The sequence below is a fragment of the Salvelinus namaycush genome, chromosome 8 (assembly GCF_016432855.1).
Source record: "Salvelinus namaycush isolate Seneca chromosome 8, SaNama_1.0, whole genome shotgun sequence".
Classification (NCBI taxonomy): Eukaryota; Metazoa; Chordata; class Actinopteri; order Salmoniformes; family Salmonidae; genus Salvelinus; species Salvelinus namaycush.
Genome location: NC_052314.1, coordinates 59,913,811 through 59,930,927, shown reverse-complemented (window position 1 = coordinate 59,930,927; position 17,117 = coordinate 59,913,811). Strand labels below are relative to the sequence as shown.

At 41.5% G+C, this 17,117-nt stretch overlaps 1 pseudogene; it reads right to left on the bottom strand.

Moving 5' to 3' along the window:
• Window positions 1-887: 887 nt before the first annotated feature.
• Window positions 888-3,026, bottom strand: LOC120053001 (annotated as a pseudogene).
• Window positions 3,027-17,117: the final 14,091 nt, after the last annotated feature.

Here is a 17,117-nt window from a genome sequence, read left to right as displayed (position 1 = left end):
TTTTTTTAAATGAACGAATACTGTTACTGCAATACTGCCATCTGTAGGAGGATAATGAGAGTGCTTGACTTTAAAGTCGCTCTTATTGTAGTGTTTGTTCACCTCAATCTACCTCAACATTTAGAATTGTCTGATGCAGAACTTGTTCCAGGAAATAATGACTGTCATCTGGTGAGGTTAGCATAGGACTAACGTGCGGCAGGTTATCTGATGGGACCAGTTACAATTTTGTGCTCCCGAGTGGCGCAGTGGTCTAAGGCACTGCATCTCAGTGCTAGAGGAGTCAATACAGACCCTGGTTCAATCCTGGGCTGTATCACAACCGGCCGGGATCGGGAGTACCATAGGGCGGCGCACAATTGGCCCAGCGTCGTCCTGGTTAGGGGAGGGTTTGACCGGGGTAGGCCATCGTTGTAAAATAAGAATTTGTTCTTAACTGACTTGCCTAGTTAAATAAATAACCTACTATCACTTACAAGTAAATCAATTATTTTAATTGGCTAATGCGCAGAAACAGAGTAACTGTTTGCAAGTATGGCCCCGGAGTGTTTACCCATCCCCACTATGTTTGAGTCCTATACTGTAGTTACAGAATGACTTCATTGTTGTTAAACCCATTATGGTGGACATAAATATGATGTTGTGGGTAAAAACAAGTTAGCTAAGATAAGTCAAAAGTCATCAAACCTGACTAAACTATTTTAACGTGTACAGTAGGTGTTTGTGTGTGGGTATGTGTAGGTATATTGGTTATAAAGTGCTGTTGGGTGTATGCAGAACAGGGTGAGATCAGATGTGATGTATACTAAAGAGAGTCTCAATGAAAGTCTTAGAATGAAAAGTCACATTGTGTTTATTAAACATAAACAAGTGTTAAATATACCATATGAAAACCACACATACACATGTCTCTCTGCATACCTGGCAGACATCTCAACTTGGATGTCTGCCCACCACCTCAAGCTCCACAAGCCGGAACAGCTCTTCCTTCCAGGGAAGGCCTACCCCGCTCCAAGGTTCATGCTCTACAACATCCGTAGAGTACGACCCTTCCTCACACAAGAAGGGGGGCAGGCCCTAATCCATCCAGTTGTCATCTCCAGTCTAGACTACTGCAACTCTCTGTTGGCTGGGCTCCCTGCTTGTGCCATCAAACCCCTGCAACTTATCTAGAACGCTGCAGTCCGCCTGGTGTTCAACCTTCCTAAATTCTCCCAGGTCACCCCACTCCTCGGCCCACTCCACTGGCTTCAAGTCAAAGTTCGCATCCACTACAAGACCATAACGGTTGCCTACAGAGCAGCAAGGGGAACTTCCCCTCCCTACCTTCAGGCTATGCTCAAATCCTACACCCCAACCCGAGCACTCCATTCTGCAACCTCTGTTCTCTTCACCGTCCCACCCCTACAAGGGATCAGCTCCCGCTCAGTCCAGTCAAAACTCTTTCTGTCCTGACACCCCAATGATGGAACCAGCTTGCCCCTGAAGCTAGGACAGCAGAGTCCCTGACAAAAAATAAGGCTTCTACCTACTAGCACTGACTTTATTTAGGGAAAATGTACTTGCTACGACTGTGTTGTGGTTGTTTAACCCAGCTTTTTTTAAATGAATGTATTAACTGTAATTCACTCTGGACAAGAGTGCCTGCTAAATTACTAAAATGTAATGTCTCAATCTGTATGAACATAGCCTACACAAATGCAATATGAAACAGACTTTTTAGGCATATATATCTAGCTATATCTCACACGTCTAGATGCAATGTTCTACCCAGGAATATTCCAACACTGAAAAATGTTAGTCTTACTATTCTAAATGCATCTGTGGATATTTCCTACTGACAATGAAAATGTATCTTTCTCTTTAATGCAGGATTTGATCTAAACTTCAGAAGCTATTGAGTGGAATGGTTACTTTCCATGTTATAGAGTGGAATGTTTTTTCTGCTGGTGTATCCTGAGGTAGGTCCTCTCTGAGAACCTCTTCTCACAGTGAGTACAGGCAAACAGCCTTTTTCCCGTGTGGACCTTCAGATGCACCTTTAGCTGGTTCTAGTGGGTGAACCTTTTCTGACACTGAGGGTAGCTTTAGGGTTTTCCCGTGTGGACCCTCTGGTGCCTCTTAAGGCTGGACGAGTGGGAGAAGCGCATCTGACACTGAGTACAGCTGAAGGGTTTCTCTCCTGTGTGAACCCTCTGGTGCCTCTTCAAGTCACCAGCTTGGGTGAAGCGCATGTGACACTGGGTACAGCTGAAGGGTTTCTCCCCTGTGTGGACCCTCTGGTGGATCTCCACCTTCTGGATGCAGCTGAAGCCTTTGTTACAGAACATGCAGAGGAACCGTTTCTCTTTACTATTACCTGATGTTGCGCCCCCTCCCTGAGTCTGGGCTCTAGCCCTGTCGTTTGAGTTCAATACCTGATCGAAAAGGACACGGCCGTGTGAATTGGAAGGCCCCATCAACGTGGATACTGGGTCTCGATCCCTGAGCGTGTGTAAAGGGGAGTGGGTCGCGACATTTAGATTAGTCTCTAAGCTTTCCCTGTAGTCTAAGAAATCTCTGCCTTCTGAGTGTCCTTCTCCTAAGTGAGTCTCATCCACATTCCATGTGGGAGGAGCGTCACCCTCCACTTTCACAGTCACCTCATCTACCACTATAACCTCCCCTTTCTTATCTAGGCACCCTTCAGAGTACACACTACTACTGTAATGGTTCCAGTCCTCTCTGGACAGATCAGCCTGTCTCTCTAAACTCAAGGATATGTTGCCAGGGTCCATTTCTGTAGCGTAAGAACAAGACAGCTCACTGCAAGCCTCTAACACGTCACCTGAATCTCGATGGGAATTAACTTGAACCGCCCTCGAGCTCAGGTTATCGTAAAGTAAATACTCTGAGCCAGGAGCAGGAGGACAGCCCAGTCTCCTCAGCCCCTCTGGTTCTGACCTGTGGTCAGATCCTGTGTGTAAAAGCCTTTGTGTTACAGTTAAAGTCTTTGTGTCTGGCTCTGACTTGAGGACGGCGTTCGGCGATCCACTGACCTCCGTGATGCTGCGTTGGGCCCTGGGCTGTGGTGCGGTGAGGTCCTCTGTGGCTACAGGGGATGCCACTCCAGCCGCTTCTCCAGTCTGGATGTCTCTGCTGTGCTGTGGGTCCTCCTCTCCTTCAGACCTCTCCTGCTTGACCCCAGGACCTGCAACCTCTGCATCTGCAGACTGACACAAGAAGAGAGGTTATTACCGGTAAATGAGTTTAATTGGATAACAATATCTCAGGGAAGTTTCACAAGCTCCGATATGTTTGATATATAAGGATGTACATGTAAGCAAATTAATAGCCGAGGGGAGTCTTTCTGAAAGAAACGGGCCACATTTGATGTACTGCAATTTCTAATGTTACACTATAACACTAACCTCTATCACAATAACATGCTGGTTTGAGGTTCCACTCCCCTCATCAACAGTGATTGGTTGGTCATCTCTACACGCATTATGTCCCGCTGGCTTCACAAAGCTCCTGTGGCCTCGAGTGAGATGTCCTTCACCTGAGAGAGTGATTGGGGGAAATGTGTGGTTAAATGAGGTACTGACAATGGTCAATGCTATATTGTACACTATTGAAACGGTCTAGGATGTAAGGGATAACTTTTTGATATACTATTTATTGTTCCATGCATCATATTATTTTAATTGAGTTTGACAACAGGACATTCATTAAATCAAGAATCTGGTAAGAATATGATATTTTGTCTTTGTGCAAGAAGCCTGGTCAAATAAAAAAAAACTTTTCAAGATGGCTAAGTATTGGTAATCAGGGTAAGTATTTCATACTATCCAAACACTGACCAAGATCCAATTCTGGGTCACACATCTGAACACATGCGCAGAGAGGAACCGGGCGGCAGCCTCGGCCTTCTGCAACATCAAAATGTACCTCTTGCCATTCCTCTGTATCGGTCGAGGATCTTGACACTACTGGGACGACTAGCGAGCACGCGCTCTCGCGCTGTCTTCTCTGCGCGCTCCCGTGACACCTTCAGTTCCAGTAGCTGTAGTTTCCTCCGCAATGCCCTGTTTTCTTTCTGGCTTTGAGTTATTTCCAAACGAACCACTGCATAGTCGTCGTCTACGAGTTTACAGATCTCTGCCACGGCGGCATTCGCTAGCACCTCCATGATGGAGGCTATTTGAGTGTGAAAAATCATACAGTTAGCCATTGTTAGCTAACGTTAGCAGCTAGCTAGCTAGCTAGATAACATCTATCGTCCTGTCTACAACGCGAATTAAAGACTACCTGGGGGTAAGTATGTGAGGCTATGCAATCAAAGGATTCATATTGAGTTCCATGGTGTTAGTAAACGTCTAAATAACAATAAAAACGCTACCGTAAGAAATTGTTCTTGGTCAACGTTAACTTCCGTTTACACTGACGAAAAAGGGTTTTATTCTTCTCCTCTGGTTTAATGGCGTCCGCAACAATTTTATGTGCATGTCGCCACCTACTGTATGGGTGGATAAGTCAAACGATCAGAAATAAAATTCAACTGTTCAAAATCAACCTGCTTTTCTGTTAAAATCAAACATTCGAACGACAGTATCCTTGCCGTGCTTCTGCCTTGAAATATTGATGACCCTAATACTTATCAGCCAGAGACACAATGATTTCTTGGACACTTGAACAGTACAATGAATAACTGTGGCAATAAGCGGGTGGGTATAATTTGTGGAACGTTCCAACAGGAATCCGTTCCAAAAACTCGTAAATATCAAGGTTGCCAACAAAAAACGCATACAGTCGTATAACAGTAGAATGACATACCGGGTAGGGAGTGAGCTATGTAATTACGTTTTTCACTCACCACGTTTATTCGGAAAAATGTCTCTTCGTTCTGCTAGCCTCCACCATTTCTCGTTCGTTGGTTTAGTTATTATTTCCGGTGTTCCTGCATTTGCCGGTGAACTCTGTTGCGCCTCAATTAGGGAATCGCTGTGGTTGAAATGTAACTAATGACCGCTAGCCCCAGTATTTTTTTTAGCTAGGTGGCTTGTACACAATTGTTACCGATGATACTGTATATACCTACTCTTACTACAGAAACATGCATTTTGCCAAGTTCTCAATGTGTTAATCCTGTTTCCCAAATATAGCAGGTAACTTGTGTCTGTCGATGTTGTTGAGTTCATCTTGCCTAGTTAAATAAAGATTAAATAAATTAGAACATTTAAAATATATACTTTGACCTATTTCAGGTAACTCCAAGATACTTGATTCACTACACCTGCTTTTGAATAACTTTCCAGTCGTTTTTGCTTTACATTCCGACTTTTGAACGTCTGTTTATTGGACATATATATTAGTGTCTAATAAAAAAGAGCAACTTATGTAAAGCATCCTATCTGTTTTAAGGTTATAGTGTGTGTGTATATGTGTGTGTAGTGTAGGTCCTCTTGATGTCCACTAGGTGTCAGCACAGCTTCAATAATGTCACACCAGATTCACAACATGTTTTCATGTGTAACAAATCCAATTGTATTTGTCACATGCACCGAATACTACATGTGTAGACCTTGCAGTGAAATGCTGAAATTAAGCCCTTAACCAACAATTTAGTTGTAAGAAAAATAAGAAATAAAAGTAACAAATAGTTAAAGATCAGCAGTAAAATAAAAACAGTGAGCCTATATACATGGGGTACCGGTACAGAGTCAATGTGTCGGGGCACCTGTTAGGCGAGGTAATTGAGGTGTTCCTTTCAAGTCCAGTGGTGTAAATTACTTAACAAAAATGTATTTAAACTACTCCACTACATTCCGTTTATATCTGTTTTTTTTTGTATCTGTACTTTTACTCTTTCTGTTTCTTTACAACATTAAATTTTACTTCACCACATTTCTAAAGAAAATATTTTTTTTTTACTCAATACAGTTTCCCTGGCACCCAAAAGTACTTTTTGCATTTTGAATGCTAAGCCGGACAGGAAAATGGTCCAATTCACACACTTATCAAGAGAACATCCCTGGTCATCCCTACTGCCTCTGATCTAGCAGACTCACTAAACACATGCTTCGTTTGTAAATTATGTCTGAGTGTTCCCATAGCTATTTCTTAAATAAAAATACAAGAGAATTGTGCTGTCTGGTTGGCTTAATATATGGAAGGTCAAATAATTTATACTTTTACCACTGATACTTAAGTATCTTTTAGCAATGACATTTACTTAGTATTTTACTGGGTGACTTTCACTTTTACTTGAGACATTTTCTATTAACATATCTTTACTTTTACTCAAGTATGACAATTGGGTACTTTTTCAACCACTGTTCAAGACGTTTAGTACCCAATACCCAACATTCACTTGGTGGCTTGAAGTAGGAGTGCTGAACTAGGATCTGTTTAGCATTTGTGAGTAGAATGAATACCATTACTTTGACGGGGGGTGGGGGGGTACTGATTCCAGTTCAGCACTCTTAGCCTGAGACATTTCATAAATGCGTACAGATGAGCACTTTTCTACGATCAGCTTTGCCTAGATCATTCTGAATCAGTTGTCTCTGGAATAAGATTATATGGACAGGGGTGGGTTTGATCATAGATCAGCACTCCTACTCAACACCAGTTGCTGTACCCTAACATTTTATAATCCAATTTCCCTTGCTGTCTATGTCCTTCCGAAACCCCACCTCAACATTGTTCTGTCAAGGCAACAAAAGCAAGTTGGCTCTTGAAAGGAATTTATCTCACAACCTCTCCTTTGGGAATTCACCACCATAACTACTACTACAACTATTTTTAAACTATCTTAACATGTGGCTTTCTTCAGGGGGACCAAGACTAGGAACACCTTTGAATGGTCTACAAAGAATGGCCCCAGGTAAAAGTTGGCTTTTGTAGAGTATGGTTGTATTGTTACTCCACAGCATAGTATGTTATCACAACTCTATTGAAATGACATTTGAAACAAGGTGTCACTTCATTCTTGCTATTTGATGGGAACTAGCCCCTTTTCCCCTACATACCTCTTGTTTGCTCTTTCAGGCCCACAAAGGCAACAAGAAAGAAGTTACTACATTAACTGTTTCTCTGGGATTTGAACTCTCAAACTCTGGTTTGGGGAGCAACCACCATAACCACTACTCTACCAGACAGACAGAGACTAAATGTTAAGGGGAACATGAAAATGCACACATCAAAGACAACATTTCAGAGGTTGGAGAATGGCGTGGGGGCTTGTACTTCTTGGGTCCACCAACCGTTCCTCAATATTCTTCTGATGACGACAAGCATAGATTATGAATCTTCAAAACCTACACTATAGGATGGATGTGTTTAGGAACGGGGGACGAAATTCGAAAGGGACGTGTTTCCAATTCCCAGCAAATAGACCCTAGAAATGTTATTCCAACATCTTAATATTAGAACTTTGTCCCTTCATTTGCCTACTACTGTCTATAAACTATCATGGCATGTGGGTTTTTTCTTGGGGACAAGGTATCGGAAACGCTTTTGAATGGTCTACAAAGCATGCCCCCAGGTCAAAGTTGGCTTTTTGCAGACAAGGATTATATTGTTACTCCACGACAAAGTATGTTATCACAACTCTATTAAAAGGACATTCTATACAAGGTGTCACTTCAGTCCTTCTATTTGATGGGAACTAGCCCCTACCCCCTACACACCTCAAATTAGCTCTTTCATGCCAACAAAAGGTAACATCAAAAATGGCTCTCTAAAAATTGCTCTTCTCTGATTTGAACTCTCAAACTCTGGTTTGGGGAGCAAACACCATAACCACTACTCTACCAGACAGACAGAGACTAAATGTTAAGGGGAACATGAAAATGCACACATCAAAGACAACATTTCAGAGGTTGGAGAATGGCGTGGGGGCTTGTACTTCTTGGGTCCACCAACCGTTCCTCAATCTTCTTCTGATGACTACAAGCATAGATTATGAATCTTCAAAACCTACACTATAGGATGGATGTGTTTAGGAACGGGGGACGAAATTCGAAAGGGACGTGTTTCCAATTCCCAGCAAATAGACCCTAGAAATGTTATTCCAACATCTTAATATTGGAACTTTGTCCCTTCATTTGCCTACTACTGTCTATAAGCTATCATGACATGTGGGTTTTTTCTTGGGGACAAGGTATCGGAACGCTTTTGAATGGTGTACAAAGCATGCCCCCAGGTCAAAGTTGGCTTTTTGCCGACATGGATAATATTGTTACTCCACGACATAGTATGTTATCACAACTCTATTAAAAGGACATTCTATACAAGGTGTCACTTCAGTCCTTCTATTTGATGGGAACTAGCCCCTACCCCCCTACACACCTCAAATTAGCTCTTTCATGCCAACAAAAGGTAACATAAAAAATGGCTCTCTAAAAATTGCTCTTCTCAGATTTGAACTCTCAAACTCTGGTTTTGAGAGCAAACACCATAACCACTACTCTACCAGGCAGACAGACACTAATTGTTAAGGGGTACTTCAAAATGCATACATCAAAGACAACATTTCAGAGGTTGGAGAATGGCGTGGGGGCTTGTACTTCTTGGGTCCACCAACCGTTCCTCAATCTTCTTCTGATGACTACAAACATAGATTATGAATCTTCAAAACCTACACTATAGGATGGATGTGTTTAGGAACGGGGGACGAAATTCGAAAGGGACGTGTTTCCAATTCCCAGCAAATAGACCCTAGAAATGTTATTCCAACATCTTAATATTGGAACTTTGTCCCTTCATTTGCCTACTACTGTCTATAAGCTATCATGACATGTGGGTTTTTTCTTGGGGACAAGGTATCGGAACGCTTTTGAATGGTCTACAAAGCATGCCCCCAGGTCAAAGTTGGCTTTTTGCCGACATGGATAATATTGTTACTCCACGACATAGTATGTTATCACAACTCTATTAAAAGGACATTCTATACAAGGTGTCACTTCAGTCCTTCTATTTGATGGGAACTAGCCCCTACCCCCCTACACACCTCAAATTAGCTCTTTCATGCCAACAAAAGGTAACATCAAAAATGGCTCTCTAAAAATTGCTCTTCTCAGATTTGAACTCTCAAACTCTGGTTTTGGGAGCAAACACCATAACCACTACTCTACCAGGCAGTCAGACACTAAATGTTAAGGGGTACTTCAAAATGCATACATCAAAGACAACATTTCAGAGGTTGGAGAATGGCGTGGGGGCTTGTACTTCTTGGGTACACCAACCGTTCCTCAATCCTCTTCTGATGACTACAAACATAGATTATGAATCTTCAAAACCTACACTATAGGATGGATGTGTTTAGGAACGGGGGACGAAATTCGAAAGGGACGTGTTTCCAATTCCCAGCAAATAGACCCTAGAAATGTTATTCCAACATCTTAATATTGGAACTTTGTCCCTTCATTTGCCTACTACTGTCTATAAGCTATCATGACATGAGGGTTTTTTCTTGGGGACAAGGTATCGGAACGCTTTTGAATGGTCTACAAAGCATGCCCCCAGGTCAAAGTTGGCTTTTTGCCGACATGGATAATATTGTTACTCCACGACATAGTATGTTATCACAACTCTATTAAAAGGACATTCTATACAAGGTGTCACTTCAGTCCTTCTATTTGATGGGAACTAGCCCCTACCCCCCTACACACCTCAAATTAGCTCTTTCATGCCAACAAAAGGTAACATCAAAAATGGCTCTCTAAAAATTGCTCTTCTCAGATTTGAACTCTCAAACTCTGGTTTGGTGAGCAAACACCATAACCACTACTCTACCAGGCAGACAGACACTAAATGTTAAGGGGTACTTCAAAATGCATACATCAAAGACAACATTTCAGAGGTTGGAGAATGGCGTGGGGGCTTGTACTTCTTGGGTCCACCAACCGTTCCTCAATCTTCTTCTGATGACTACAAACATAGATTATGAATCTTCAAAACCTACACTATAGGATGGATGTGTTTAGGAACGGGGGACAAAATTCGAAAGGGACGTGTTTCCAATTCCCAGCAAATAGACCCTAGAAATGTTATTCCAACATCTTAATATTGGAACTTTGTCCCTTCATTTGCCTACTACTGTCTATAAGCTATCATGACATGTGGTTTTTTTCTTGGGGACAAGGTATCGGAACGCTTTTGAATGGTCTACAAAGCATGCCCCCAGGTCAAAGTTGGCTTTTTGCCGACATGGATAATATTGTTACTCCACGACATAGTATGTTATCACAACTCTATTAAAAGGACATTCTATACAAGGTGTCACTTCAGTCCTTCTATTTGATGGGAACTAGCCCCTACCCCCCTACACACCTCAAATTAGCTCTTTCATGCCAACAAAAGGTAACATCAAAAATGGCTCTCTAAAAATTGCTCTTCTCAGATTTGAACTCTCAAACTCTGGTTTGGGGAGCAAACACCATAACCACTACTCTACCAGGCAGACAGATACTAAATGTTAAGGGGTACTTCAAAATGCATACATCAAAGACAACATTTCAGAGGTTGGAGAATGGCGTGGGGGCTTGTACTTCTTGGGTCCACCAACCGTTCCTCAATCTTCTTCTGATGACTACAAGCATAGATTATGAATCTTCAAAACCTACACTATAGGATGGATGTGTTTAGGAACGGGGGACGAAATTAAAAAGGGACGTGTTTCCAATTACCAGCAAATAGACCCTAGAAATGTTATTCCAACATCTTAATATTGGAACTTTGTCCCTTCATTTGCCTACTACTGTCTATAAACTATCATGGCATGTAGCGTTTTTCTTGCTGACAAGGTATCGGAACGCTTTTGAATGGTCTACAAAGCATGCCCCCAGGTCAAAGTTGGCTTTTTGCCGACATGGATAATATTGTTACTCCAGGACATAGTATGTTATCACAACTCTATTAAAAGGACATTCTATACAAGGTGTCACTTCAGTCCTTCTATTTGATGGGAACTAGCCCCTACCCCCCTACACACCTCAAATTAGCTCTTTCATGCCAACAAAAGGTAACATAAAAAATGGCTCTCTAAAAATTGCTCTTCTCAGATTTGAACTCTCAAACTCTGGTTTGGGGAGCAAACACCATAACCACTACTCTACCAGGCAGGCAGACAGACACTAAATGTTAAGGGGTACTTCAAAATGCATACATCAAAGACAACATTTCAGAGGTTGGAGAATGGCGTGGGGGCTTGTACTTCTTGGGTACACCAACCGTTCCTCAATCTTCTTCTGATGACTACAAGCATAGATTATGAATCTTCAAAACCTACACTATAGGATGGATGTGTTTAGGAACGGGGGACGAAATTAAAAAGGGACTTGTTTCCAATTACCAGCAAATAGACCCTAGAAATGTTATTCCAACATCTTAATATTGGAACTTTGTCCCTTCATTTGCCTACTACTGTCTATAAGCTATCATGACATGTGGGTTTTTTCTTGGGGACAAGGTATCGGAACGCTTTTGAATGGTCTACAAAGCATGCCCCCAGGTCAAAGTTGGCTTTTTGCCGACATGGATAATATTGTTACTCCACGACAAAGTATGTTATCACAACTCTATTAAAAGGACATTCTATACAAGGTGTCACTTCAGTCCTTCTATTTGATGGGAACTAGCCCATACCCCCCTACACACCTCAAATTAGCTCTTTCATGCCAACAAAAGGTAACATCAAAAATGGCTCTCTAAAAATTGCTCTTCTCAGATTTGAACTCTCAAACTCTGGTTTGGGGAGCAAACACCATAACCACTACTCTACCAGGCAGACAGCAGAATAAATGTTAAGGGCTACTTCAAAATGCATACACATCAAAGACAACATTTCAGAGGTTGGAGAATGGCGTGGGGGCTTGTACTTCTTGGGTCCACCAACCGTTCCTCAATCTTCTTCTGATGACTACAAGCATAGATTATGAATCTTCAAAACCTACACTATAGGATGGATGTGTTTAGGAACTGGGGGACGAAATTAGAAAGGGACTTGTTTCCAATTACCAGCAAATAGACCCTAGAAATGTTATTCCAACATCTTAATATTGGAACTTTGTCCCTTCAATTTGCCTACTACTGTCTATAAGCTATCATGACATGTGGGTTTTGTCTTGGGGACAAGGTATCGGAACGCTTTGAATGGTCTACAAATCATGCCCCCAGGTCAAAGTTGGCTTTTGCCGACATAGATAATATTGTTACTCCACGACATAAGTATGTTATCACAACTCTATTAAAAGGACATTCTATACAAGGTGTCACTTCAGTTCCTTGCTATTTGATGGGAACTAGCCCTCTACCCCCCTACACACCTCAAGTTAGCTCTTTCATGCCAACAAAAGGTAACATCAAAAATGGCTCTCTAAAAATTGCTCTTCCTCAGATTTGAACTCTCAAGCTCTGGTTTGGGGAGCAAACACCATAACCACTACTCTACCAGACAGACAGCGAATACATGTTAAGGGCTACTTCAAAATGCTACACATCAAAGACAACATTTCAGAGGTTGGAGAATGGCGTGGGGGCTTGTACTTCTTGGGTCCACCAACCGTTCCTCAATCTTCTTCTGATGACTACAAGCATAGATTATGAATCTTCAAAACCTACACTATAGGATGGATGTGTTTAGGAACTGGGGGACGAAATTAGAAAGGGACGTGTTTCCAATTACCAGCAAATAGACCCTAGAAATGTTATTCCAACATCTTAATATTGGAACTTTGTCCATTAATTTGCCTACTACTGTCTATAAGCTATCATGACATGTGGGGTTTTGTCTTGCTGACAAGGTATCGGAACGCTTTGAATGGTCTACAAAGCATGCCCCCAGGTCAAAGTTGGCTTTTTGCAGACAAGGATTATATTGTTACTCCACGACATAATATGTTATCACAACTCTATTAAAAGGACATTCTATACAAGGTGTCACTTCAGTCCTTCTATTTGATGGGAACTAGCCCCTACCCCCTACACATCTCAAGTTAGCTCTTTCATGCCAACAAAAGGCAACATCAAAAATGGCTCTCTAAAAATTGCTCTTCTCAGATTTGAACTCTCAAACTCTGGTTTGGGGAGCAAACACCATAACCACTACTCTACCAGACAGACTGAAAAATAATGTTAAGGGGAACATGAAAATGCATACATCAAAGACAACATTTCAGAGGTTGGAGAATGGCGTGGGGGCTTGTACTTCTTGGGTCCACCAACCGTTCCTCAATCTTCTTCTGATGACTACAAACATAGATTATGAATCTTCAAAACCTACACTATAGGATGGATGTGTTTAGGAACGGGGGACGAAATTCGAAAGGGACGTGTTTCCAATTCCCAGCAAATAGACCCTAGAAATGTTATTCCAACATCTTAATATTGGAACTTTGTCCCTTCATTTGCCTACTACTGTCTATAAGCTATCATGACATGTGGGTTTTTTCTTGGGGACAAGGTATCGGAACGCTTTTGAATGGTCTACAAAGCATGCCCCCAGGTCAAAGTTGGCTTTTTGCCGACATGAATAATATTGTTACTCCACGACATAGTATGTTATCACAACTCTACTAAAAGGACATTCTATACAAGGTGTCACTTCAGTCCTTCTATTTGATGGGAACTAGCCCCTACCCCCCTACACACCTCAAATTAGCTCTTTCATGCCAACAAAAGGTAACATCAAAAATGGCTCTCTAAAAATTGCTCTTCTCAGATTTGAACTCTCAAACTCTGGTTAAGGGAGCAAACACCATAACCACTACTCTACCAGGCAGACAGACACTAAATGTTAAGGGGTACTTCAAAATGCATACATCAAAGACAACATTTCAGAGGTTGGAGAATGGCGTGGGGGCTTGTACTTCTTGGGTCCACCAACCGTTCCTCAATCTTCTTCTGATGACTACAAGCATAGATTATGAATCTTCAAAACCTACACTATAGGATGGATGTGTTTAGGAACGGGGGACGAAATTCGAAGGGGACGTGTTTCCAATTCCCAGCAAATAGACCCTGGAAATGTTATTCCAACATCTTAATATTGGAACTTTGTCCCTTCATTTGCCTACTACTGTCTATAAGCTATCATGACATGTGGGTTTTTTCTTGGGGACAAGGTATCGGAACGCTTTTGAATGGTCTACAAAGCATGCCCCCAGGTCAAAGTTGGCTTTTTGCAGACATGAATAATATTGTTACTCCACGACAAAGTATGTTATCACAACTCTATTAAAAGGACATTCTATACAAGGTATCACTTCAGTCCTTCTATTTGATGGGAACTAGCCCCTACCCCCTACACACCTCAAATTAGCTCTTTCATGCCAACAAAAGGTAACATCAAAAATGGCTCTCTAAAAATTGCTCTTCTCAGATTTGAACTCTCAAACTCTGGTATGTGGAGCAAACACCATAACCACTACTCTACCAGACAGATAGAGACTAAACTTTAAGGGGAACATGAAAATGCACACATCAAAGACAACATTTCAGAGGTTGGAGAATGGCGTGGGGGCTTGTACTTCTTGGGTCCACCAACCGTTCCTCAATCTTCTTCTGATGACTACAAACATAGATTATGAATCTTCAAAACCTACACTATAGGATGGATGTGTTTAGGAACGGGGGACGAAATTCGAAAGGGACGTGTTTCCAATTCCCAGCAAATAGACCCTAGAAATGTTATTCCAACATCTTAATATTGGAACTTTGTCCCTTCATTTGCCTACTACTGTCTATAAGCTATCATGACATGTGGGTCTCTTCAACCATTTCTGCACAGAAAATAATCATTTTCCTGATGGTAGCACGCTGCTCTAACTTCGTCTGGTGAGAGGCCTAGCCTTTTAACAACTGAGGCAATGTCATCAAAAGTTGGGGCCCTCTTTCTTTTTGGCATTCTGATAAGTATGGAGATGACACATAGGACAAGTTTTCCAGATAGTTACAGGCTAACTATATGGAATGTTATATGGAGAAATGTCCCCTAGTGCTTCAAATAGTTTTCCAAGCTAGATTGGGGTCCATTCAGAATTAAATTGAGACCTGTTACATTCTACATCAGTTACTTCTTTTTAAATGGAAATAATCAGTATACAGAATTTGACATTGAATGTAAAGAACATGGATTGAAAGTGAATTACAATAGTTTTTTTTTTAACCATATCCCCCCTGTAATCAATGATCATTTCTAAATACACGACTTGCCCAATCATGTCTAAGCAATGATTACTTCCAGTGAGGATGGAATTGCGCTATGACGCATAACCACAGTGGGCTGCAGGCATAATCCACATAAGCAGTAGCTAGGAGGCCACCGACCATTATTATCATTATTATTTATTTTTTAACAGCGGTCACTTACTGTTGTGCTACAATAGTAAAATACACAAGGTGAAATTTAGAGATTTGGTTGTGCATCAGCAGTTGGTCAGCAAATAAAAGTTTGTCACATACACATATGTTATCGTACGGGCAGCAAAATGTTGGTTTCTAGCTCCAACAATGCAGTAATACCTAACAATACAAAACACACAATCCTAAAAATGTATATAGTAAATATCAGAACAAATATTGCCAGTCACCGAGTCACAATTAGCCATGTCAGCTACAAAAATTTAGATTGGTAAGTTAGTCTAGCCAGTTATCTAAACTTCTTGTAATAATGGCCCGATACCGACTGGGCACGCAGGGGCATGTGCCCAAGGGCCCTGACCTCCAGGAGGCCCCCAATGATTGTGTTAGTCACTCTCACTCAGACATGGTTAACATTGCATAAATCTTGGCAAAATGTGTAGAATTGCAGCAAATTCACTGTAATACTGCACCTTTTCTCTGCTCCGTGGCAAAATGAGTCTAATTGCATGAAATGTATTCAAAATTGCTAAACCTTTCCCTGCACAATGGCAAAATGGCCACAATTGAAATGTAAATAATTCAACAATTTCAATTTCTCTCCACCGTCAAGAGGGGGGAGGGCACTACAACGTTTTGCCAGCGAGGTGGGCAGCCCCCAAACCAAATATTGGTTAGGGCCCCCAAAAGCCATGTTAAGATCCAAATGAACAACATAACATGGACAGAGGGGGACCTGGGACTTCATCCACAAATCATCTCACAGTAATTGTTGATCTAGGATGTGTCTATAATCTTATTCTTGTTGTAAACTGCAAAACTGATCCGAGAGGAACACTCCTACTCTGAGACAGTTGATACGTAAGGCCCCAGGTTAGATGGAATGTTAACACTTGGCCCCTGGGGTTGAGTGGGGTCATATGGGTATCAAACCTCATGCTAATGAATTTATCTGGAGTAGGAGTGATGAGTTATTGCTGACGTGGACGAGGCAGAGGCTCAAGTGTTTCCACTGTACAAGATATCTGTGGAATGGTTACAGACAATACACAGGTGAGAGGTCAAAAGTATATTATATGCAAATAACAGGATTGGGTTGTGTAGCTGACAGTAGTGGCTCGCTCAATCTTTACATATATCCCTCCTTTTGTCCTCCTAAGGAGTAATCACTGATTAGAAATGACTAGACAGGTTAATGCCATGTAGTGGAGCCCTTAGTTTCACCTGCCCATTCCTGTCTAAGCAGTGATTACTTCAAGGAGGGAGGAAGGAGTTGCTCAGTAATTTGTATCAAACATCTCAGTTCTCCCAAAGTGCCCCCTTTCAATTCTCTGCATGAACAGGAAATATGGTGGAAACTCCTTTTGGGCCATGCATACGCCAATCTAATGCTTTTACATTTATGGCGAATAGTGAATCATATTATGTACGCCCTTCAGGAGAAGTGAGTGTTTGATGTCATTACACTAAATTGAAATATTGATCATCATAAGTGATTTCTTACAGACATCCAACCAAATGATGATAAATATATTTCAAAAGGACAAATTAAGAAAGACTACAAATGAAATGCATCACCCACATATGAAACATATTCAATGTCTACATGAACAAATATAGCAATGTGCAGAATAAATTAGCAATTTCAATTGTCATTGATTGACATTTCCCCTCATCCCAAATCACATGTCATGTCTACTTCAAGTAGCACCTTTCCATCTAACTGCACCGTAGGTCAGCCCACATGGGACAAGTGAGAGGGAAATTTTTTT